General features: G+C 45.6%; 1 pseudogene; it reads left to right on the top strand.

The window, feature by feature from the left end:
- The first annotated feature begins 426 nt into the window (after positions 1-426).
- Positions 427-25125, top strand: LOC131192842 (zinc finger protein 420-like; annotated as a pseudogene).

The raw sequence follows: 25125 nt of genomic DNA, 5'->3' as shown, positions 1-25125 counted from the left end.
AAGTGGCACCTCTAGAGACCTTGAGGGAGACACTGAGGGGCTTTCCCTCCTACTCCCATGCCAATCATCTCTGCCCTCTCCCTTCCCCTCAGACTCGCTCCTCTTTCCCGCCGTTTCTACAATCCTGACACTTTGCGCCAAATCCATGAGGGGGCGTTCTCTGCTAAGACCAGTGACCTCCCGGTGCTTCCCCATTGGCCCACTGGAGGTCGTACGTCACAGTTGCCTTTCCAGAGGAGCATTGGAAGGAAGCTGCTTGACGCTCCAGGACGCCGCACTCGCTCTCCTTAACCCCTGGGGCTCCGCAAGAAGCGGAGAGGCTGCGGGAGAGTCTGGCGGGGGGAGATTCAGACGTGACCCGGGTGAGTTGGAGGCTCTTCCCATGGAAAGTAAGGCGGAAGAGGGAGAGACCCGCGCCCGGCCCTCCTCCGGCTTCAACCCCGGGTCCCATGCTCCCCAGCCGCCCTCTCCATGCAGGTGGAAGCGGGGATCCGGGGCTCCCTTCCCGCCTCGTGTCCGGGGAAGAGCCCGAATGGAAGGTCGGCCTTGCGGAGACCAAGCAGGAGAGGAGAGAAGCCGGGCGAAGAGGAGGCAGGATTCGCACCAGGCTCCCCGGGGGCCCGATCCTGTCTCCGGAGGGGGAGAGAAGCGGGGCGGCCTCTCCAGCTGCCTCTTTCCCGGCCCTGCGCTGGGATGAGCCGCTTGGGGCTCCAGGAAGGTTGGGTGAAGGTTGTTTAATTGCTAAATTCCACTTTCTAATTCTTTCTATTTATTTTTCTCTCCATCTCAGATACAGAAACTCAAACACCTTTGAAATCTTTGCACACCAAAATTTTCTCTTGCTGGGAAAAAAAGAGCAGAATAACTTACAGTCCTGCAGCACCAGAAATGGTCTTTTGAAGGAAAAGGCATCTGGAGACCCAGAAGAGTCCTTTGGAGTTGCTCTGCAGGAGAGAGAAAGGATGGAGACACAACCTTTGGGAAAGGAGGGAGCCGGAAAAGGCCCTTCAGCTGCTCAGCCTGGGAAGCTCTGGACAAGGACTGGGCAGAAGATCCTGGAGGAGGAAACCATCCTCCCTTCAGAAGTTCAGTCCTGGAATTTCATCCAATACCGGGAGGCTGAAGGTCCCCGAGGACTTTGCAGCCGACTCCATGACTTTTGCAGGCGATGGCTGAGACCAGAAAAGCACACCAAAGCCCAGATGCTGGACCTGGTGGTTCTGGAGCAGCTCCTGGCTCTTCTTCCCCCAGAGATAGAGGGCTGGGTGCGGGAATGTGGAGCAGAGACCAGCTCCCAGGCGGTGGCCCTGGCTGAAGGCTTCCTCCTGAGCCAGGCGGAGGAGCAGAAGGAGCAGGTTGAGTTGCAGGTGAGACACTTTAGGGAGCCCAGAAGGGAATAAAGAACGTGTTTGAATACTTCACCCCTCCTTCCCAAACTTCTCATAATATGTGGTGATGTCCCATCAATTCTTCTAACACATTGCTCCATTGTTTTCTCACTCAACCACAGGGATGGATATTCGTAGTTTTGATGTTGTGTTCCAAATATAAGAATCCAATTTATGTCATGTGATGTACATTAATTCTGCTTTTTTCCCCTTCCTCCTATTGGAAGGGCTGCACTGTGAAGAGCAGAGATCCTGAGAGAAAGAAGAACCCATCAAATCCCCCTCAGGAGCTATTTTTCAGGCGGATCCTTTGGGAAGATCAAAGTCAGGACACCTCAGGAGGTAACTGAAAATCCTCTGATTACCCATCTTCACTATCTCTTCTCTTCTATTGAATACATCCTCCTATTTTACTAATTGTGCATTTTGAAATTATTTACAGAGAAAAAAAGAATGAAGCTTTCTGGTTTTTTTGACAGAAATCAAACAGCGGTTGAATCTCCAAATCAAGTAAGAAAGGGAAAAGTTATTACATTTGTATTCGCCTTTCAGGAAGTGAAGCTGGTGAGCTGAGTGCTCTCTTCTTCTATTTCCTCCCCCTTGTTTGGCTTGGATTATATTTGTGTTCTTCCATAACATGGACTGCACAATAGCAGGTTCAAGTTGCTGTCAGCCAGCATAGCTTCCTCTGGTTAGCTTGTTCGTCTAGGTAGTCCTCCAATTTTGAGTTTACAAGGAACAATATTTTAAAATCCTTCAAGAATGAGGAATAAACGTATCACAGTGGCAAGAACTGCTAGACACCCGTTCTTTTTGTAATTCTTTGACCTGGAATTGTGCAAAGCTAATGAAAAATATCTAAATACTCCCATTGCCACATTACCATTTTAAAAAAGCCTTGTTTATAACATTAGTTCAAAAAATGAGTAAATCATATTAAAAAATAAAGCAGCGTTTTAAAATCCAAAGAGAATGGCCACATAGAGCATGTAATTACAGTACTTTGGGCTACAAAATAGGTGGTTGTGGGGGAGGAAGCGGGGGAGATAAGGACCCGGGTTTCTGAAAGAGGGGAAATGGGAGGGCATTGTGCTGCACTTAAGTGAGAGCTGGCGTCAAGAAAGCGGACCCCGGGGGGGAAGGGCAGAGCCAGGGAATGGCATATTTCCTGACCTGGTTGAGGCGGGCTGCAAGTAGGTGGCAGTTCCAGGGCAAGGCTGGAGCTGGGGAAGCACACGTTCCCTGACCTGGCTGAGGCAGGCAGTGGCTCCAAGGCCTCAGGGAATGGCGCGTCCCTGGGGCCCCAACCCAAGGTGAAGAGCAAGCGGGAGGCATGCATTGCTTACCTTTTGTGAACTGAGCTGAGCAGGCGTTGGCGTGGCGACTGGCAAGGTGATTAGCTGGGCGGTGTGGCAAAGGCAACATATATAGGGCAGGGTGAGCGTCGAGCAGTCGGAAGGGGAGAGCAGTGGCGACTGGGAGGGGGCATTGCCAACCAGAAGTTGCTACCAGTTTGATGACCCAGATCAAATTGCCGCTACCGGTGTGCCTGAACAGATGTGAACCGGCTGAATACCAACTCTGCTTTCCAGGCCCAAAATGGGGGGTGGCTGGCCTTGCGCGGCACCCCCATGCCCATTTTTGGTTCCAGATTGATGCAGGAGGCATGTGTCGGCTGCATGCGCCCCGCCCCCTGTGCATGCACGGCAGAGACCCGAAAACCAGCTGGCTGGTGGGAGGCACATGTGCATGCATGGTAGAGCTGGGCTGGGGCGACAACTGGCATGCCTACAGAGAGGGCTCTGTGTTCCACCTGTGGCACGAATGCCATAGGTTTGCCATCACGGGAATAGGTGATACCTGGCTCAACAGTAGTAAGTACAACAGGGATCTTAGAGTCTTAGTGCAGAATCTAACTGATTCTGCACTAATCTAACATGAGTAAGCAGTATGCTATAGTTGCCAAAAAATCCAACACAATCATAGGCTGCATTAAAAGAGGGATACAACCAGTTTTTGTTGCCAGACGTAAAAAAGATATTGAGACTCTAGAACCATGATGACGAACCTGTGGCACGCATGCCCGAAGTGGCATGCGGACCCATGTCACCTGGCATATGCGGCGTCACCCGTTCCTCTTTCAGGTTTCTGGCACGCATGCGCATGTGATGATCAGCTGGCCTTTGTGCATGTAGCAGTGCCGGAAAACCGGAAGAGCTGGTCTGTGAGCCTGGAATGAGTGACGTCAAGTTGGTCATGTCCACTCAGTCACATGACCCCCCCCCTCCACCAGGCCACACCCACCATGCCACACCCACAGAACCAGTAGTGGAAAAATTTGCTGGAAAGCCTCTTGCATCAACCTGGAAGCCAAAAATGGGTGAGGGGAGGCGGGACGCATTTACAAGGGATATGCGTGCATGCATGATGGGATGGCATGGGATACATGAGTGGCGCAGGGGCATGTGCGGGGGGAAAAGGGACGTGCAGAGTGAGGCACATGTGCGGGGGGGTGCCAGCATTGCATTTGGGGATTGCACATGAGCTTTGGGCATGGCACCAAAAAGATTAGCCATCACTGATGTATTTATGCCCAAGCATTTGGTTTTTCTTTCCTAAATGTAGAACCGTACATTTCTCAACATTGTTTTTCATTTTGTTAGATGAATCCCAATCTGTGGGTCTGTCTATATCTTGAGCTTATCTTCTGGAGTGTCGGTATTGCTGTCAATTGGTCTTGTCTGCAAGTTTGATGAGTTCCCCTTATATTCTCTTGTCTAAATTATTGATGAAGATGAACTGGTCTTTCAAATCCTCCTGTTCTCTTCTTTTTTCCGTGTTCAGGAGAGTCTTGTGTCCTTCGAGGAGGTGGCTGTGTATTTCTCTGAGGAGGAATGGTCTCAGCTGGATCCTGACCAAAAAGCGCTGCATTCGGAAGTCATGCTTGAAAACCATAGGAACGTGGTCTCTCTGGGTAAGAGTTTTCTAGTCCCCAATCAGAGAGAGAATAGGAAAGGATCTGGCCTTCTCGTACTCCAAGGAAGGAAAGAGGTCAATGTCTCTTTGCTTACATGCTTTCTGTGCCATTTCTTACCTGTATTTTTCCATTTCTATTTGAATTTATCTGTGGAGGCTGAAAAGAATGAGGTGTGCTTTTATGAATCCTCTGGAAGTCATGGGCGAGGAATGTGTTGTCATTTGTCCTCTGAAACCTCCCAAAATTGTGTGAGAACAGAACTTTCACGGTCAGGCCATGGAAAAGCATTCTCTGAATCCAATTCAAAAACGAAGGCCTCATGAAATGTGACTCAGAGCATCCTAGAGCAGTGATGGTGAATCTTTTTTAACTCGGGTTCCGGAAGCATGTGTGCGCATGACACTACGCAAACGTGTGCCAACATCCATAATGCAATGCTGTCCCTCAAGCCATGCCCCCCATGCATATGTGCGCGACCTCCCCACCGCCCACGCATCCGCGTGCAACCCGTTATGGTACTAGCAGGCCTCCCTGAAGCCTCCTGGGACTAAAAATGGGGCACGGGGGTCCCACAGTCCCCCACAACCCTGCACATTCCTGCATGACCCCCCTGGTGCATACGCGTGTGCCTCCTGGCAGAGACCCAAAAATGAACTGGCCAGCAGGAGGTGTACAGGCATGTGCGGTGGAGCTGACCTGAGTGTCAGCTTGCGTGCCCGGAGAGATGGCTCTGCATGCCACCTGTGGCACACGTGCCATAGGTTCTCCATCACGATCTTTATTGTCAGTGCACAACATACTGTATGTGCAATGAGATTGGTTGAGCTCCCTCAGTGCAGCCCTCCCCCCCAGCACAATACAACTCACAGTGAAGACAGAAAATCCCTAACCATCCCTAATCATATTAAGAAAACACCCAATCCTATTGCACCAGTGCGAACATGTTACACATTGCGCGGGCCCTATAATCCATCATACTACGTAGTTATAGTGTTATTTCTCATTCAGGAGAACTGAACGAGACTGTTCTTCAGCCTGTTTGTGCGGCTGGCTATTCTTCTATATCTCCTTCCTGATGGTAGGAGGGTAAAGAAGTGATGCCCAGGGTGAGAGTTGTCCCTGATAATTTTCCTCACTCTTCTAAGGCAGCGAGCTCTAGCAATCTCATCTAGAGATATCAGGGGACACTGCTTCCTGGCCAAGAGTTCTCCACCCATTGCTTCAATCAGCCGGGTTCTTTTGGGGGCCTGCCACTCATTCAGGCCTTCCTCCCCCCCAGCTTTCTTCGCTTTGCTCCCTTCTTTTTCCTCCACCTTCTCTGAGTCTTCCAACTCTCTGGAGTGTCCAAGGAGCAGCTGGGGCTCAGGATCCCGGAATGTGACTCCGATTGGAGCAAAGTTTAGGAAGTACTGGCTTAATGTCAGGTTCCAAATAATACATCCATCATAAAATGAACGCCAAGGCTTTCCAGTTCCTCAAAGAACAAATTTATTTAGAAATACCATCTTGGCACTAACTAGTGGAAAGACAGTACAGAAAGTTCCCGGGTTTCCACATCACTATAAATAGGATTTTCTCAATTTTTCAAAATAATATGTGACATTGTCCAACCGGGATGAGAACTGGTTGCTGGGTGACTTCGCTCCTCCTTTCTCTGGCCAGCCAGCCATTGGAACACGGCTGACTCATCAGCCAGCTATGTTGTTTTGACTGAAATTCCATCCACCTCAGCTCTCCCCGCTTTCAGCTCCCAAGTGTGTCAAACTGAATTCATATGAATAACCCAGGATACAACCAAACCCGTAATCTAACCAAATCCAGGCTTGACACCCGATGTCGTGTCCCACTCCTCCGCTGACGGCCGGGTCATGGAAGTCCGTATCAAGCGTGCCTCTGCAGCTCTGCCAAAGTCCTATCAGAGTTCTCAAGGCAGGCAGGAGACCAGGAAGTGACTTCAGCAATCCAAGTTAGACTTTGCCTGACTCAGAGAATGCCAGAAAGCAGATCCTTTATATAGGCCATGGGGTGTGGCTCCATGACTCAGCACTTATCCAGGCCTGCCCCTCCCTTCCTTTTGCTGATGTCACCTCTCTACTCTCCGGAAGTGAGGATCTCTCCAGCCTCCAGCTGTTGGTAATCTTAGCTCATGACTGGCTTCACATTCTTCAGGCTCACATGCTGGGGGGGAGGGGTTTAGTTGCTCCGTTTGTCTGGGCATGGTGCCAGGACTGGGGGCTGAAGGCACGCCAGGCCCTTCGTCTTGCTCGGCCTTTCCGGGCATGGTGCCAGGGCTGGGGGCTGGAGGCATTCCGGGACATTCTTCCGAACTATCAGCGTCTGGCAGGAGATAAGAGGGGCCCGGCTGCGGCAGGGGGAGCGAGCGAGACACAACACCCAGATCTGATTGAGGAAGTATGCCAGCTTCCCCGGAATTCCGTCAAAAGTCACCCTGAACCTCGGCGGTGTTTCAGGGGGTGCGGCTGGCGGAGCCAGTGGCGGAATTGGGGCCAGCTGCGGTTCCGGCGCTGGCATCCACTGGCACTGCACCCACCCCTGGCCGGGGTAGAAAGCCCAACAAGGTGATATCAGTTTGGCTGATGGCAGCATGAAGATCAGCTGGCAAGGGGTTGGCTGGTCTCAGCAAGTCCCTTGGCTCTGCTTGCTGTGGCGGCCTGGCTCTAGTGGGAGCTGCCACTCCAGTGAATTGGGGCTGTTGGGAGAGTTGTACTTCATCCTGGGCTAAATGGAAAGATGCCATTGTCATACTCTGGGTGCTTGTGGGCCCCAAGTTCTGGGAAGGTAAATGTAGGCTGAGGCAGAACCCGTCTCCTTTATCTTCGCTGAGTTTTTACGTTTCCAGAGTGACAGGTCAGCGTTCGGGGCTCTAGACCCCAGACAGCACCTCAGTGTTTGGGGAGCTGGTTAAAGTTTTTAAAGGAGATTTGGGTTAATGTCAATGTTCCAAGTAACAGCCCGAATGAAGAAAGTCTCCGAGGCTGGCAATTCCTCAGAGTTCCTTTTTATTAGAGATGTCATATAGGCACATCTGGGGAAACCCGAATCTGAAAGTTTTGGGTTTGTTCCCACCCAAAAGAAAGTCAAAGATCCATCCCCTCCACCCACAAGTCCATCACATGGTCCAATCATTTCACTGTCCCACCTGGAGATAACCCCCAGTCAATCCGGGTCTGGATGGGCAGAAACAGGCTCAAGCTCAATCCCTCCAAGACGGAGTGGCTGTGGATGCCGGCACCCTGGTACGGTCAGCTGCAGCCGCGGCTGACTGTTGGGGGCGAGTCATTGGCCCCGATGGAAAGGGTGCGCAACTTGGGCATTCTCCTGGACGGGCGGTTGTCTTTTGAAGATCACCTGACGACCGTCTCCAGGAGAGCTTTTTATCAGGTCCGCCTGATTCGCCAGTTGCGCCCCTTCCTTGACCGGGATGTCTTATGCACGGTCATTCATGCTCTGGTAAACCTCCCGCTTGGATTACTGCAATGCTCTCTACATGGGGCTCCCCTTGAAGAGCACCCAGAGGCTCCAGTTGGTTCAGAATGCAGCTGCGTGGGTGATAGAGGGAGCGCTCATGGCTCCCATGTAACACCACTTCTGCGCAGACTGCACTGGCTACCTGTGGTCTTTCGGGTGCACTTCAAGGTGTTGGTTACTACCTTTAAAGCGCTCCATGGCTTAGGGCCGGGTTATTTACGGGACCGCCTACTGCTACCGATTGCCTCCCACCGACCCGTGCGCTCTCACAGAGAGGGACTCCTTAGGGTGCTGTCAGCCAAGCAATGTCGGCTGGCGACCCCCAGGGGAAGGGCCTTCTCTGTGGGGGCTCCCACCCTCTGGAATGAACTTCCCCCAGGACTCCGCCAACTTCCTGACCTCAACCTCGGAGCTGAAGACATATTTATTTATTCGTGCAGGACTGGCATAGAATTTTAGATTTTATTCGGTTTCTAATTTTTTAGTGGCTTTTACTGTTTTAAATATATTTTAATCTGGGCCAAATTTAATAATTTTTTAAATATTATTTTATCTTGTATTTATTCTGTTGTTCTGTTTTATCTGGCTGTAAACCGCCCTGAGTCCTTCGGGAGAAGGGCGGTATAAAAATCTAAATAAATAAATAAATAAATAAATAAATCCTATCCAGGTGCAGGCCGAGTATCCTTGACTCCCAAAGAAAGGATTGTTGTTATGGCTAATTATCCACCGATTCCTTGTAATTCCTCCTCCCATTTTCCCAGGGACTAAATGTGGCAGCCCTGAAGCTCCAAAGAAAAAGTTGGCTTTCAGGGCTGACAGATATTTTCTAGATATTTTCAAAGCTTTCATGAATTATGAATATAGAAATCATCATGTCTATATCACACCACTGTAGGCATGCAAAATACAACATAATGGAATTTTGGAAAAATTCAGAAGAAAATGTGTTAACTTTTCACAATTTGATCTTTTTCTCTAACTTTGTTATCATTTTCATTTCTCTCTCTTACCTCTTCGAAGGTAATAATGGACAGGAGAATCAAGATTCCTGTGAACTGTTCCAAGTAATCAACCGTAAAGATGGAACAGAGAAATTTGGAATTCAAATGGAATTAGAAAGCCATAAGAGAAAAAAATCAAATAATAGGAATCAGAAAAGATCACCACCTACTGATGCTCCAATGCAAGACTTTCTTGCCCAAGAAGAGAAAATAAGGAAAAAATATATTGGGAAAAGTGTGAAGCTAATCAAAGATAAATTACATGTAAACGAACACTATTTAACCCAAAGCAAAGGAGAAGATGCTATAAGACACAACGGACAAAATTACAATGGGACATTCATTCATTCTCTTGGAAATAATGTAGTTAAATCTCAAAAAGTGAGTCACAAAAAAAAGGACCCTTACAAATGTTTGGAACCATATAAATGCATGGAGTGTGGGAAAACCTTTACTCGTAGCAATGGACTTAGAATCCACAAAATGATCCACACAGGAGAGAAACCATATAAATGCATGGAGTGTGGGAAAACCTTTACTCATAGCAATGGACTTCGATACCACAAAATGATCCACACAGGGGAAAAGCCATTTAAATGCATGGAGTGTGGAAAGACTTTTGCTCAGCGTGGTCATCTTATTTCCCATAAAATGACCCACACAGGGGAGAAACCATTTAAATGCATGCAGTGTGGTAAAACCTTTACTCGTATATATGAACTTACTATCCACAAAAAGAGACACACAGGAGAAAAACCATATAAATGCATGCAGTGTGGAAAAACCTTTACTCGTACCAGTGAACTAACTATCCACAAAAAGATGCACACAGGAGAGAAGCCATTTAAATGCATGGAGTGTGGAAAGACCTTTGCTCTCAGCAGTGTACTTAGAAACCACAAAAGGATCCATATTGCAGAGAAACCATATAAATGCATTGAGTGTGGAAAGACCTTTGCTCTGACCAGTAGACTTAGTATCCACAAAATGACTCACACAGGGGAAAAGCCATTTAAATGCATGGAGTGTGGAAAGACCTTTGCTCAACGTTGTCATCTTATTTCCCATAAGATTATCCACACAGGGGAGAAGCCGTATAAATGCATGGAGTGTGGAAAGACCTTTGCTCATAAAAGTAAACTTAATTCTCATAAGATTATCCACACAGGGGAGAAGCCATATAAATGCATGGAGTGTGGAAAGACATTTGCTCAAAGTAGGAATCTTATTTCTCATAAGTTGATCCACACAAGGGAGAAGCCATTTAAATGCATGGAATGTGGAAAGAGCTTTGCTCAACGCCGTTATCTTGCTTCCCATAAAAAGATCCACTCGCAAGATAAACCATTTAAATGCATGGAGTGTGGAAAGACGTTTACTAAAAGCAATGCTCTTACTTCTCATAACAGAATCCATACAGGGGAGAAGCCATATAAATGCATGGAATGTGGAAAGACCTTTGCTCAGAATGGTAATCTTACTTCTCATAAAAGGATCCACACTCGGGAGAAAGTATATAGTAATAGCAATTCCACTTTAAACTTATCTACCACTCCACAAAGCTTTATAGGAGTCTTTGAGCAGTTTACAAAGTCAGCATATTGTCCCCAGAAATCTGGGTCCTCATTTTACCGACCTGACAAAGATTAAAGACTGAATCAACCATGAGCTGGTCAGATTGAACTCCTGGCTGTGGGCAATTAACTTGTAGTACTGCATTCTAATCTCTGACCCACCATGTGCATAGGTTTTTATGTGTATGCATATTGTGCCTTTCTGATCCAAATGAGACAACGGTGAATCCAACAAGGTGAAATGTAATGTGGGAAAAAGTAAGGTTTTACACCTGGGTGGGAAAAACAGATTACATGAAATCTGGTTCAAAAACAGTAACTGTGAGAGGGACCTTGGGAGTCGGAATGGATGATCACTTAAGCATGAATCACCTGTGTGCAGCAGCCACCAAAAAAGCTAATACAATCCTTGGTTGTTTAAAAAGAGGCATAGAATCAAAATCACTTTACCACTTTATAAAGCCTTCATAAGACCATACTTTGCATACTGTGTCCAGTTTTGGACATTACATTACAGATTAGTCTGGCATGATCTGTTTTTGACAAACTCATGTTGGCTTTTGGTTATTACTTTGTTTGCTTCTAGGTGTTTGCTGATTTGTTGCTTGATTATCTTTTCCAGAATCTTCTCTGGTATTGAGGTCAGGCTGATCTGTAGTTTTTTGGATCTATTTCTCTTCCTTTTTTGAAGATGGGAACTAGATGGGAAAGTTGATGAATGATTGAAAGCTGTGATTTAGTGTACTACTGTAAGTGCAGCTTGATCTTCTTAGCTGTGGGTGGTTAAAATTTTCTGATTCTGACTAAAAGAGGAAGCCAAGATGGTGGAGCAAAGTATTAGAGATATATTTGAAAGATCTCTAAATAAAATACTTGCAAGATCTTTAAATAAAATACGCCAATTTGTGGGCTGGTTGCTCTCTTGATGATAAAAAAAATTCTCTCAAAGTACTTCTGAGATGCAGACGTGAAGAACGTTACCAAACTACCAAGGCAACTTCACAAGAAGCTGAAAATGCAGAGGAGTATATCACTGCCTTGGAAGAACCGTATATAAACTTTCATTTTCATCCTCACTATTATGGTTCAAATGTAAACCTCTCAACCCAACTGGAAGAAGAGTGGCAAGAAAAAAGACAAATTTGGGATTTTTTTCTTTAAGGACATTAGCAAGGTTGAGGATCTCATGATAAAAAGAAAGAACAAGTTTCTGATACTTTCAGAGAAGAAAAAGATTTTACTCTATGAAGAGAAGCTGGAAGGAATTACTTAATGAGTTAACTAGAATCAGGATGCATTTTTATCTGCTTGATATGTGCAACTAAAGGAAAGTTTTAACTCCAAATTCAAAAATGTATTTTTTAAAACATATATATATATATATATATATATATATACAATGCTTAAGTAACTCTTAATTGTTTTGTTTTGTTTTTTGTTTTTATTTACATTTATATCCCGCCCTTCTCCGAAGACTCAGGGCGGCTTACAATGTATAAGGCAATAGTCTCATTCTATTTGTATATTTACAAAGTCAACTTATTGCCCCCCCCAACAATCTGGGTCCTCATTTTACCTACCTTATAAAGGATGGAAGGCTGAGTCAACCTCGGGCCGGGCTTGAACCTGCAGTAATTGCAGGCTGCTGTGTTCTAATAACAGGCTTCTAACAGCCTGAGCTATTCACGGCCCCCTTAATGTAGGCAAAAGCTATTGACAATGTATTTGAGAGTACCTATATTAAGAGAAAATTAAAGAAAATGATATATCAGTTTAAAGAAAAACTAGGTTAAAAAGGATGTAGAAAAAAGTGCTTTGTTTCTTTGTTTTTAAAAAATTTAGTACTTTGAGGGAAATAAAATGGTGACAGTTCACAAAGACTACTAGGTGCAAATAGAAATATATACTATATCCATAGCAAGGAAGATAAAGCAGGAATGATTAAACTGAATACTTTAAAGAGGAAAATAAGTTCTTATTTGGATATTACTTCTGGAATTTGTGCTTGGTGAAGAAAAAAAAATCTTAATCTTGGTTTTGTTGATTAGAAAGATTTGGTGTTATAGAAATGGCTAGTTATATTTTAATATGTAAAAGTAAAAGGTGGAGGTTGGAGCGTGTTTATCTTGTACTGTGATAGGAAGAGTTGGATGTCAATGCCTCACTTTTCTTTCTTTTTCTCTCCCCCCTGGTATTTTACACCTTTTCCCGTTTTCTTTCCTTCCCTTAATTTCCTATTTTCTTCTCTTGTTTTTTGTATTTTATACAATAAAAAGTATTTAATTTGAAAAGTGAAGAAAATACATCTGTTGGGGTTCCAAGTAATGCACCCATAGCGAACAGAACTCTGAGGCAAGCAGGTTCCTCAAAGAACAAGTTTATTTGATATATCGTATTGGTACAGACTCATTAGGTCCTTGGGGACCTTTAGAGTTGGTTTTCACCTAATTAAAAGTAAAACTTTCCCCCCTTTTCCAAAACTATCAATCATATGGTCCAATCAAGATGCTATCCGGTTGCTTGGAAACTTCATTCCTCTGCTCTTCAGCCACTTATGGGAAGGTCCTTGGTTCTCAGGGGAAACTATTTTGTTTTGGCTACAAAATCCCAGCTATCTCTACTCCCTCCTCCCTATCCCTCATCACCACTGTGGCAACACTGAAGCCTCCAAGATGGCCTCAGTCAGATCAGCTTCAGAGTTGACATCTTTTTGGGACAGATCATTTGTGCTAAGATGTATAATAGCATCAATATCAGTCTCTTCATTGCATTAAAAATTACCATACTAACAGACTAAATTGTTTGGATGGCCTTGTGGGGGGGCATATTTCCTGCTGGGTTGATTCTTATTTTTTAAATATGGCTTATTAAAAGTTCTGTGTCAAACTGGAGGAAAAAAAAGAAATACGTTAGCTCCATTTTTTCAATTTGATTTTAGCCACTTTTCCAACGGTTTAGATTCTTTGTTTTGCTCACTATAGCTAACACTATAGCTTTGCATGTCACTGTCAACTCAAAATGTGATTGAATCTTTTCACACCAATGGAGTCTTGAGCTTTTCTTATTTTGCTTTTTTATTTTCTTTTTCTCTTTTTATTTATGGTCTAATGATATATCCCTGCCTTAAATTCTCCCAAGGACTTCAGCTTCCTAGTCACATTTGTTGAGGTGAATTTCCTACTCAATCCCTATGTAAAAATGGTTTTTCCCTCATCATAGTTTAGCTTTATCTTCCTTTTTCACAATTCTCCTTTCTTAGTTTTGTAATTCCACCTTTCCTCCAGTCAGAGATGAAATGCCATTTCTCCTCTTCATTTCTGAGTTAAGGAGCCTCATTATGAGGTAAAATTTCTGAAATATCCATGGGTTTCAGCTTTTCCTCCATTTTGGAACTGGTTTTTCTTTTTCTTCACAGTCTTTCTGTGGGCACAAGGGACAGTTCCTCAGAAGAGGCTGGAGGGGTCTCTGCCCTTTCGGCTTCCCCCCCTTCGTTGTGAGGCTGAGTGAATGATTTCATAAGGGCACCTGTATGTAATTGAATTAAAGAAATAAAAAATCGTTTTCCTCATTGTGGCCTTTCCTGCCTGTGTCCATTTTCCTCCCTTTCAGGCCGGAGTTCTCAACAACCACCAGACACAAACTGTGTTTCCCAGAGATTCTCCTGGTCCTCCTCTTCTGACCTTCGGCTGTTTCTGACAGGATTTGGACCCTTTTGAGGCCTCCTCCAATCTCTGCCCAGCCTTCAGGGCAGCTGTTCTTGAGGGAAGTGATTTTCAAATCCTCCAGAGATTTTTCTCCGTCACCACAGACGGTTCCTGGGCAGCAAAGAGAGGAAGATTGAGAAAGTGCCGCCTCTGGAGACGTTGAAGCCTTTCTCTGACAGGGAGGCATTGAGAGGGGCCTTTCCTCCTACCTACTCCCAAGCCCATCATCCCTGCCCTTCCCACAGATGCGCTCCTCTTTCTTACTCCTTCGCAGGGAATCCTGTAAATTTACGCATAATCCACTAGGGGCGCCTTCTGCCAAGATAATGTGACGTCAGGCGATTCCCCATTGGGCCACTGGAGGGAGAACGTCACGCCTGCCTTTGTAGAGGAGACTGCGAAGGAAGTGACCTCACGAACGCTTGCCCCTCTAGGACTGTGCACTCGCTCTCCTTAACCCCTGGGGCTCCGCAGGAGGCGGAGAGGCTGCGGGAGAGTCTGGTGGGGGAGATCCAGATATACCGCGGGTGAGTTGGGGGCTCTTCCCGTGCAAAGGGAGGCGGAGGAGGGAGAGGATCGCGCACGGCCCCCCTCCGGCTTCAACCCCGGGTCCCATCCTCCCAGCCGCCCTCCATGCAGGGGAAGCAGGGATGCTGGAAGGCGGGGATCCGGGGCTCCCGTTCCCCCGTGTCCGGGGAAGAGCCCGAGTGGGGAGGGAGGTCGGCCTTGCGGAGGCCCAGCAGGAGAGGAGAGAAGCCGGGCGAGGAGGAGGCAGGATTCGCACCAGGCTCCTGTCTCCGGAGGGGAGAGAAGCGGGCGGCCTCTCCAGCTGCCTCCTTCCCGGCCCTGCGCTGGGATGAGCCGCTTGGGCTCAGGCAGGTTGGTGAAGGTTGTTAAGTTGCTAAATTCCACTTTCTAATTCTTGGCGTTTATTTTCTTTTCTCTTTTTATTTATGGTCTAATGATATCCCTGCCTTAAATTCTCCCAAGGACTTCAGCTTCCTAGTCACATTTGTTGAGGTGAATTTCCTACTCAATCCCTATGTAAAAATGGTTTTTCCCTCATCATAGTTTAGCTTTATCTTCCTTTTTCACAATTCTCCTTTCTTAGTTTTGTAATTCCACCTTTCCTCCAGTCAGAGATGAAATGCCATTTCTCCTCTTCATTTCTGAGTTAAGGAGCCTCATTATGAGGTAAAATTTCTGAAATATCCATGGGTTTCAGCTTTTCCTCCATTTTGGAACTGGTTTTTCTTTTTCTTCACAGTCTTTCTGTGGGCACAAGGGACAGTTCCTCAGAAGAGGCTGGAGGGGTCTCTGCCCTTTCGGCTTCCCCCCCTTCGTTGTGAGGCTGAGTGAATGATTTCATAAGGGCACCTGTATGTAATTGAATTAAAGAAATAAAAAATCGTTTTCCTCATTGTGGCCTTTCCTGCCTGTGTCCATTTTCCTCCCTTTCAGGCCGGAGTTCTCAACAACCACCAGACACAAACTGTGTTTCCCAGAGATTCTCCTGGTCCTCCTCTTCTGACCTTCGGCTGTTTCTGACAGGATTTGGACCCTTTTGAGGCCTCCTCCAATCTCTGCCCAGCCTTCAGGGCAGCTGTTCTTGAGGGAAGTGATTTTCAAATCCTCCAGAGATTTTTCTCCGTCACCACAGACGGTTCCTGGGCAAGAAGATTGAAAGTGCCGCCTCTGGAGAAAGTTCCTGACAGGGAGGCATTGAGAGGGCCTTTCCTCCTACTCCCAGCCCATCATCCCTGCCCTTCCACAGATGCGCTCCTCTTTCCCGCCCATCCTGTAAATTTACGCATAATCCACTAGGGGCGCCTTCTGCCAAGATAATGTGACGTCAGGCGATTCCCCATTGGGCCACTGGAGGGAGAACGTCACGCCTGCCTTTGTAGAGGAGACTGCGAAGGAAGTGACCTCACGAACGCTTGCCCCTCTAGGACTGTGCACTCGCTCTCCTTAACCCCTGGGGCTCCGCAGGAGGCGGAGAGGCTGCGGGAGAGTCTGGTGGGGGAGATCCAGATATACCGCGGGTGAGTTGGGGGCTCTTCCCGTGCAAAGGGAGGCGGAGGAGGGAGAGGATCGCGCACGGCCCCCCTCCGGCTTCAACCCCGGGTCCCATCCTCCACAGCCGCCCTCTCCATGCAGGGGGAAGCGGGGATGCTTGGAAGGCGGCGGGGATCCGGGGCTCCCGTCCCTTACCCGTGTCCGGGGAAGAGCCCGAGTGAGGAGAGGGGAGGGTCGGCCTTGCGGAGGCCCAGCAGGAAAGGAGAGAAGCTGGGCGAGGAGGAGGCAGGATTCGCACCAGGCTCCCTGTCTCCGGAGGGGGAGAGAAGCGGGGCGGCCTCTCCAGCTGCCTCCTTCCCGGCCCTGCGCTGGGATGAGCCGCTTGGAGCTCAAGGCAGGTTGCATGAAGATTGTTAAGTTGATAAATTCCACTTTCTAATTCTTGGCAATTATTTTTCTTTCCATCTCAGATACAGAAACTTGAAGCCATTTGAAATCTTTGCAAGGCAAAAGTTTTTCTTGGGGGAAACAAAAGAGCGGAATTACTTGGAGGGATCAGAGTCCTGAGGCACCAGAAATGGTCCTGTGAAGGAAAAGGCATCTGGAGACCCAGAAGAGTCCTTGGAGCCATTTGGAGTTGCTCTGCAGGAGAGAGAAAGGATGGAGACACAACCTTTTGGAAAGGAGGGAGCCGGAAAACACCCTTCAGCTGCTCAGCCTGGGAAGCTCTGGACAAGGACTGGGCAGAAGATCCTGGAGGAGGAAACCATCCTCCCTTCAGAAGTTCAGCCCTGGAACTTCATCCAATACCGGGAGGCTGAGGGTCCCCGAGGACTTTGCAGCCGACTCCATGACATTTGTAGGCGATGGCTGAGACCAGAAAAGCTCACCAAAGCCCAGATGCTGGACCTGGTGGTTCTGGAGCAGCTCCTGGCTCTTCTTCCCCCAAAGATGGAGGGCTGGGTGAGGGAATGTGGAGCAGAGACTAGCTCCCAAGCGGTGGCCCTGGTTGAAGGCTTCCTCCTGAGCCAGATAGAGGAGCAGAAGGAGCAGGTCGACTTGAAGGTGAGATACTTTAATCTAGGGAGCTCAAAAGGGAACAGAAAATGTGTTTGAATACTTCAACCCTCCTTCCTAAAGTTCTCTGACATTCATAATAGGTGGAGATGTCCCACCAATTCCTGTAGGGAATTGTTCCAATGTTTTCTCACTCAACCTCACTGATGAATATTTGGGACTTTGAGGTTGTGTTCCTAATATAAGAATTCACTTTATATTGTGTGATTTACATTAATTCTGCTTCTTTTTTCTTCCTCCTTTTTGAAGGGCTGCACTGTGGAAAAAAGAAATCCTGTAGGAAAGAAGAATCCATCAAATCCCCCTCAGGAGCCATTTTTCAGGAGGATCCCTTGGGTAGATCAAAGTCAGGACACCTCAGGAGGTAATCGAAGATGCCCTGGTTACCCAGCAAGATCCCATCTACCTTACCTTCTTCTCTTCTTAGTATACTTCCTCTTATTTTGTTAAGTTACGCAGTTTGAAATTATTTTATCTTTACAGAGAAACAAAGCATGAAGTTTTCTGGTTTTTACGATGGAGCTCAAGCAGTGGTTGAACCTTCAAATCAAGTAAGAAAGGGAAAAATTATTAGATTTGTATTCTCCTTTCCTTCAGGAAGTGAAGCGGGTGTGCAGAGTTCTCCTTTTATTTCCCTCCCTTGTTTGGACTGGATTATTTTTGTGTTCCTGTGCGACATGGACAGTTTAATAGCAGGTTCAAGTTGCTCTCACCAGCGTAGCTTCCTCTATAGACTATTACAGGGACAGAATTGTGTGTCATTTCTACCCTCAGATTCTGTTTAGGAAATGTTTTTTAAAGACCACTGCTTCTGCTAGAACTCCTCCAAATATGAGTTTACAAGAAGTAATTTTTAAAAAGGGCTTCAAGAAATAATAATAAACGGATCACATTGGTAGTAACTGCTAGACACCCATTCTTTTTGTCATACTTTGACTTGGAGTTGTGCAAGGCTAATGAAAAATAACTAAATACTCACATTGCAATGTTACTATTTTTAAAAAACCTTGTTCATAACCAATAGTTTAAAATATAAGCAAATCACATTAAAAAACAAAGCAGAGTTTTAAAATCCAAAGAATGACCACATAGAGCATTTAATGGCAGTACATCGGGCTATAAAATAATTTCCAATCCTCTGATTTGTGCCCAGATTAGGAAATCAAACATTCCCGCTTTGCAAAATCTGAGAAACGGCTTTGCAGAAAATTTTCTTTTCTTTGTTTTCTCTCATTCAGCCAATGACTCAGACTACTAGATCAATGAATGATAGAGCGATAAATCAATTGATCCAGAAGTGGGATTACTTTACTGAAAAGCGCTGAAAGTTCTGCAGAATCAATCAATTTGATAAAACTTGCCCCAAATATTTCTTCAGTCAAAGAAATTTTGAGAATTGTCCATTTTCTCATCTAAACTTAGGACTTGTATGAAGCACAGCCATTGAACCTAGTGCATATCTTTGCTTTGGGAATTTGGGAACAATGGAGCAGAATAACAGAGTTGGTAGGGATCTTGGAGGTCTTCTAGTCCAACCCCTGCTCAGACAGGAAGCCCCATAACATTTCAGATAAATGGCTGTTCAATTTATTCATATATATATATATATTTGTTTTCTGAGGTTTTCGCGGGTGTTTGTTTTGTATGTAGGTCTTTGGTTATTCGGGTTTTCTCCCGCGTAAAATTGGAAGTGTCTTGGCGACGTTTCGACGAAGTCTCATTCGTCATCTTCAGGCTTCAGCTTCGTGCTTCTGGGAGCAATGTGTGACATATATATATAATATATGTAGGTCTTTGGTTATTCGGGTTTTCTCCCGCTGTTTCTTCCTTTTTAATTGCTAGTTGGGGTTTGAACTGATTGGGTGGGAGCTTGGCTGTGCTCTGATTGGATGGCGTTTTTTTGTTGTCTGATTGGCTGGGGGTGTGTCCTGTGTTGGTGGGGGCTTGGTTGTGCTCAGATTAGTCTGAGTTGCAGGGGGATTTGAGCTGGTGAGCTGCATTGCTGCTGTTTGGCTTCGTGGTCGTGGTCGTGCTACATCTTCATAGTGGGTGTCAGTCTGATTGGAGGGGTTTGAAATGGCTAATGTTGCAGCTGCAGTCTGGCTTCTGGTCCTTGGTCGTCCTTCATGATCAGTGTGGGTTTGGGTCTGCTTTCTGGGTGGATGTGTGGTGGTGACATTATTTATTATTATTATTATTATTATTTATTGAATTTTTATACCACCCTTCTCCCGAAGGACTCAGGGCGGTTTACAGCCAAGATAAAAACGACAACAATATACACATAAAGCAATGAATTAAAAAACTTATTAAACAAATGGCCGAATTAAAACATTAAAATGATAAAACCCCATAAAATTATAAAATTATAACAAATATTAAAATATTAAAACTATTAAAATCCTATGCCAGTCCTGCGTGAATAAACAAATAGGTCTTCAGCTCGCGGCGGAAGGTCCGAAGGTCCGGCAGTTGACGAAGTCCAGGGGGAAATTCGTTCCAAAAGATGGGAGCCCCCACAGAGAAGGCCCTTCCCCTGGGGGCAGCCAGCCGACATTGCTTGGCGGACGGCACCCTAAGGAGTCCCTCACTGTGCGAGCGTATAGGTCGGTGGGAGGCATTTGGTAACAGCAGGCAGTCCCGTAAGTACCCTGGCCCTAAGCCATGGAGCGCTTTAAAGGTAGTCACCAAAACCTTGAAGTGCACCCGAAAGACCATAGGTAGCCAATGCAGTCTGCGCAGGAGTGGTGTTACATGGGAGCCACGTGCGGCTCCCTCTATCACCTGCGCAGCTGCATTCTGAACCAACTGGAGCCTCCGGGTGCTCTTCAAGGGGAGCCCCATGTAGAGAGCATTGCAGTAATCCAAGCGAGAGGTTTACCAGAGCATGAGTGACCGTGCATAAGGCATCCCGGTCAAGGAAGGGGCGCAACTGGCGAACCTGGTGAAAAGCTCTCCTGGAGACGGTCGTCAAATGATCTTCGAAAGACAACTGCCCATCCAGGAGGATGCCCAAGTTGCGCACCCTTTCCACTGAGGCCAGTGATTCGCCCCCAACAGTCAGCCACAGCTGCAGCTGACTGTACCAGGGTGCCGGCATCCTCAGCCACTCCGTCTTAGAGGGATTGAGCTTGAGCCTGTTTCTCCCCATCCAGACCCGTACAGCTTCCAGACACCGGGACAGCACTTCGATAGCTTCGTTGGGATGGCCTGGGGTGGAAAAGTACAGATGCGTGTCGTCAGCGTACAGTTGGTACCTCACCCCAAAGCTATTGATGATCTCACCCAGCGGCTTCATATAGATGTGGAACAGGAGAAGAATCCCTGCGGCACCCCACATGTGAGGGCCTCGGGTGATCTCTGCCCCTGCCAACACCGTCACGACGGTCAGAGATAGGAGGAGAACCACCGATAAACGGTGCCTCCCACTCCCAAACTCCCTAACTGGTGCAGCAGGATACCATGGTCGATGATATCAAAAGCCGCTGAGAGATCTAATAGAACCAGGGCAGAGGAATAACCCCTGGCCCTCCAGAGATCATCAACCAACGCGACTAAAGCTGTCTCCGTACTGTATCCAGGCCGTACCTCGTGAGTGTGGGTCTGGTGTCATTCCTCATGTTAGGGACTCATTTGTCAATAAGGGCGGGTTTCCAAATGGCTGGTAGGCGGGAGGTATCATCTCGTTTGTTCATGCTGTGTGGGTGTTTTTCTATCTCGATAGCTTCTCTGATTATTCTGTTGTTAAAGTGTTCAGTTTCGGCGATAGTTCTGGTCTTTTTAAAGTCAATATCATGTCCTGTGGCTTTAAGGTGTTGGACCAGGGAAGAAGTTGGTTCCTCTTTTTTGACTGAGTTCTTGTGTTCTTCAATGCGTTCACTTATTCTTCTGTTGGTTTGTCCAATGTATGTGGTGGGGAAGGCTGTGCATGGGATTTCATATACTCCTTGATTTTCTAAGACATCTAGGAAGGGAAGTTGGTTGTTAACTTCTGTTTCCATGGTGAACTGTATTTTGGAGTGTAGGCTATTGAGGTATGTGAGGAAGTTTATAGGCCATTGACATTGTCATCTTATAATTAATTATGTATCCACAATTTTTGCCATGTCTCTAAGTCAATCCCATGCCCAAAATTCTTTCCCCAAGCAATATTGTTTCCTTGACTTGTTCTTCTTCTAGTTTAATCTCTAAAAGATACCCGTACAACTTCATAATTAGTTTGTCAACTGGATATAACATTCCAAGTGTGGTCTTACCAAGGCATTATAAACTGGTACTAACACTTCATGTGATCTTGATTCTATCCCCCTCTTAATGCAGCCTATGATTGTATTGGTTTTTTTTTTTTGGCAACTGTAGTATACTGCTGGCTCATGTTTAACTGATTGTCCACTAGGACTCCAAGATCCCAGTTGCACTTTCTACTGTTGAGCCAGGATCACCTATTCTGTGCCTGTGCATTTGGTTTTTCTTTCCTAAACGTAGCACCTTATATTTCTCACTATTGAATTTCATTTTGATAGATGGGGCCCAATCTGTCTATCCTTCTATCTCTTTAGCTTATCTTCTGGAGTGTTGGTATTCCTGTTACTTTGGTCTTGTCTGCAAATTTCATCAGTTCCCCTTATATCCTCTTGTCTAAATCATTGGTGAAGATGAACTGGTCTTTCAAATCCTCCTGTTCTGTTCTTTTTTCCGTGTTCAGGAGAGTCTTGTGTCCTTCGAGGAGGTGGCTGTGTATTTCTCTGAGGAGGAATGGTCTCAGCTGGATCCTGACCAAAAAGCGCTGCATTCAGAAGTCATGCTGGAAAACCATAGGAACGTGGTCTCTCTGGGTAAGAGTTTTCTAGGCCCCAATCAAAGAGTTCAAGAAGACAGATTATAGTTATTTTTTTTTTAATTAAAAAACCGTTCATCAGATATCGTCTCCTGGGAATGAGAGGGAAAAGGTCTGGCCTTCTCATTCTCCAAGGAAGGAAAGAGGTCAGTGTCTCTTTGTTTATATGCTTTCTGTGCCATTTCTTATCTGTATTTTTCCATTTCTATTGGAACTTATCTGTGGAGGCTGAGAAGAATGAAGTGTGCTTTTATGTGTCGTCTGGAGGTTATATGAGGAATGTGTTGTGATGTGTCCTCTGGAACCTCCCAAAATTACGTGAGAACAGAACTTTCACGGTCAGGTCATGGAAGAGCGTATAAGGCCAGATCACTACTGATCTCACGTGATCTTGCACTAAAGTAGTTTATGCCTCATTTCACAGAGAACAGAGGCCTAAACTACACTCCAGATCAGTAGTGCAATATCTCAGGGTAGTGAACGCACGTGATCTCGCACTAATTCCTTCTTGGATGTGTCCCCTAATTACCGGTATTTCTTAACTCAAATTTGAGTTTGAGTGAGTTTTGCAGTTTGATCTTTTTCTCTAACCTGGTTATCATTTTCATTTCTTTTTTCCTTTGAAGGTACTAATGAGCAGAAGAATCAAGATTCCTGTGAATTGTTCCAAGTGATCAATGCTAAAGATGAAATGGAGAACTTTGGAATCCAAATGGAATTAGAAAGTCATGAGAGAAACCAGTCAAATAATTGGAATCAGGATAGCTCATCTTCCACTGATGCTCCGATGCAAGATTTTCATGCCCAACAAGAGAAAATTAGGAAAGAATATATTGGGAAAAGTATGAAACAAAAAGGATTAACCCAAAACAAAGGAGAAGATGCTATAAGTCAGAATGGAAAAAAATACAATGGGATATTGATTCTTTCTCTTCGAAATATCTTCCTTACATCTCAAAAAATGATTCACACAAAAAAGGAGCCTTATAAATGTTTGGAATCTGGAAAACATTTCAGATCAAGCAGGCAACTTACTTCCCATGAAAGGATTCACACTGCAAAGAAACAGTGTTCAGAATCACCTGTAGCCCATCAGTCCCTCCAAGCAGGAGAGAAACCTATAAATGCATGGAGTGTGGAAAGCCTTTACTTGTAGCAGGAACTTACTATCCACAAAAGCTCCACACAGGAGAAACCATATAAATGCATGGAATGTGCAAAGACCTTTGCTCAGAGCAATGGACTTACTATCCACACAAAGCTCCACACAGGAGAGAAGCCATATAAATGCATGGAGTGTGGAAAGACCTTTGCTCAAAGAGATAATCTTATTTCCCATATGATGATCCACACAGGGGAGAAGCCATATAAATGCACGGAGTGTGGGAAGACCTTTGCTCATAGCCGTGGACTTACTATCCACAATATGATCCACACAGGGGAAAAGCCATTTAAATGCATGGAGTGTGGAAAGACCTTTGCTCGAAGAGGTAATCTTATTTCCCATAAGATGATCCACACAGAGGAGAAGCCATATAAATGCATGGAGTGTGGAAAGAGCTTTGCTCGAAGAGGTCGTCTTATTTCCCATAAGATGATCCACACAGGGGAGAAGCCGTATAAATGCATGGAGTGCGGAAAAACCTTTACTCATAAAAATAGTCTTGTTTCCCATCGGGTGATCCACACAGGGGAGAAGCCGTTTAAATGCATGGAGTGTGGAAAGACCTTTGCTCTGAGCAGTAAACTTACTATCCATAAAAAGATCCACACAGGGGAAAAACCATATAAATGCATGGAGTGCGGAGAAACCTTTACTCATAAAAATAGTCTTATTTCCCATCAGGTGATCCACACAGGGGAGAAACCATTTAAATGTATGGAGTGTGGAAAGAGTTTTGCTCTGAGCGGTAGACTTACTAGCCATAAAAAGATCCACACAGAGGAAAAGCCATTTAAATGCATGGAGTGTGGAAAGACCTTTGCCCGAAGAGGTAATCTTATTTCCCATAAGATGATCCACACAGGGGAGAAGCCATTTAAATGCATGGAGTGTGGAAAGACGTTTGCTCAAAGAAGTCATCTTAACTCCCATAAGATGATCCACACAGGGGAGAAGCCATTTAAATGCATGGAGTGTGGAAAGACCTTTTCTCGAAGAGGTCATCTTATTTCCCATAAGATGATCCACACAGGGGAGAAGCCATATAAATGCATGGAGTGTGGAAAGACCTTTTCTCGAAGAGGTCATCTTATTTCCCATCAGGTGATCCACACAAGGGAAAAGCCATTCAAATGCATGGAATGTGGAAAGAGCTTTGCTCTGAGCGGTAAACTTACTACTCATAAAAAGATCCACGCGGGAAAAACCATTTAAATGCATGGAGTGTGGAAAGACCTTTGCTGGAAGTGCTAATCTTATTTCCCATAAGATGATCCACACAGGGGAGAAGCCTTATAAATGCATGGAGTGTGGAAGGACCTTTGCTCAGAATGGTCATCTTACTTCTCATAAAAGGATCCACAGTCGGGAGAAAGTATATAGCAATAACAATTCCACTTTAGACTTATATACCACTCCACAATGTTTTACAGCACTGTTTGAGCAGTTCACAAAATCAGCATATTGTCCCTAGCAAACTGAGTCCTCGTTTTACCCACCTCAAAAGGTTGAAACACTGACTCAACAATGAGCCTGTCAGGATCGAACTCCTGGCTGTGGGCAATTAGCTTCTTGGAAGCAGCAGGTGAAGCTAAGCAAGATCACATCAAATACCTGTACAATTAGCACAGGCCCCCCCCTCCCAAGGCTTTGTGCTCTCCCCACTTCTCTCTGTATACCAATGACTGCATCTCTAATGATCCATCTGTTAAGCTACTGAAGTTCGCAGATGACACAACAGTGATTGGTCTCATAGAATAGAATAGAATAGAATAGAATAGAATAGAATAGAATAGAATAGAATAGAATAGAATTTTTTATTGGCCAAGTGTGATTGGACACACAAGGAATTTGTCTTGGTGCATATGCTCTCAGTGTCCATAAAAGAAAAGAT

The sequence above is a fragment of the Ahaetulla prasina genome, chromosome 2 (genome assembly GCF_028640845.1).
Source record: "Ahaetulla prasina isolate Xishuangbanna chromosome 2, ASM2864084v1, whole genome shotgun sequence".
Lineage (NCBI taxonomy): Eukaryota > Metazoa > Chordata > Lepidosauria > Squamata > Colubridae > Ahaetulla > Ahaetulla prasina.
The sequence above is the reverse complement of the archived record's forward strand: the minus strand, read 5'-3'. Positions and strand labels throughout refer to the sequence as shown.